Here is a 1247-nt window from a genome sequence, read left to right as displayed (position 1 = left end):
GTCCTCAGCTCTCACGGTTCTCGCAGACACCAGGGCACACGCGACCGTCTACACCCTTCCTTAGACTCGTTTCTGACTTCAGGCTTGTCAGTCCAGTCTCTCCTTTTCCACGTTATAATCGGTGGGATGTCTCCTTTGCCACCCAAAATGGAGAATGTGCACATACAAGAGACTCAATAGAGCCTGTCAACTGACACTAGGCACATGTCCCTTGGGCCATTTTCTCAATCCCTCCCCTTCAAAACCAAACAAAAACGGCAAACAGGAAACGCTCGTCTTTTAAAAATTACTCTATTGTTATCAAATAGAACCACAGTATCCAAAAGGTAATTATAAAGTTCTATCCCCAACTAAATGGCCCTGCACCGCCCCTCCGAGTGGCCGGCGGCCAAATCACTCCCCCCGTGCTGATTGGTTTCATCCATTTTATTGTCAAGGAAATTAACAGCCCAAAGGGGTTCCCCAGGTCCACGCCCTCCCCCCTGCGACCCCGGGGAAACACGGCAGCAAGCGATGTGGTCTCACTACCCCGAGTCCATGGGAGGAAGGACGAAAGGAGAGGGGGGCTCACAGCAAAGGGGCTGGGGGGCGCCCCGCCCCCNGGGCGCGCGCTCACTCGCCCGTGTGGGTCCGCAGGTGGTACTTGAGCGACTGCTTGTAGCGGAAGCACTTGGCGCAGTGCGTGCAGGGGTAGGGCCGCTCGCCCGTGTGCGCGCGCTGGTGCTCCAGCAGGTGGTGCTTCTGCGTGAAGCGCTTGCCGCACTCGGCGCAGTGGTAGGGCCGCTCGCCCGTGTGGATGCGCCGGTGCTCCAGCAGGTGGTGCTTGCGGATGAAGCTCTTGCCGCACTCAGGACAGGCGTGCGGCCGCTCGCGCGAGTGTACGCGGCAGTGGTTGGTGAGCTTGGACTTCTCGCTGAAGCTTTTCTCGCACTCGGGGCACTTGAAGGGCCGCTCGCCCGTGTGAGTCCGCTGGTGGCGCAGCAGGTGCGATGGGCGGCTGAAGCTCTTGCCGCACAGGCTGCAGATGAAGGAGACCTCGTGCTTGCCCGCGTGCACGCGCTGGTGGATGACCAGGCTGATGTGCAGGCGGAAGCTCTTCTTGCACTCGGGGCACGTGTAAGGCCTCTCGCCCGTGTGCGTGATCTGGTGCTTGGTCAGGCTTGACTTGTGGCTGAAGCTGCTGTCGCACTCGGGGCACTTGTAGGGCTTGGGGCCGCCGCCGCTGCCCGAGCTGGGCGACTTGGGGC

At 60.4% G+C, this 1247-nt stretch overlaps 1 pseudogene; it reads right to left on the bottom strand.

The window, feature by feature from the left end:
• Nucleotides 1–612: 612 nt before the first annotated feature.
• The window catches only part of LOC103582808, a 5276-nt pseudogene continuing 4641 nt past the window's right edge, over nt 613–1247 (bottom strand).

The sequence above is a fragment of the Galeopterus variegatus genome, unplaced genomic scaffold, assembly GCF_000696425.1.
Source record: "Galeopterus variegatus unplaced genomic scaffold, G_variegatus-3.0.2 Scaffold17983, whole genome shotgun sequence".
NCBI lineage: Eukaryota > Metazoa > Chordata > Mammalia > Dermoptera > Cynocephalidae > Galeopterus > Galeopterus variegatus.
Note: the sequence above shows the minus strand (reverse complement) of the source record. Positions and strands in the feature narration are given on the sequence as shown.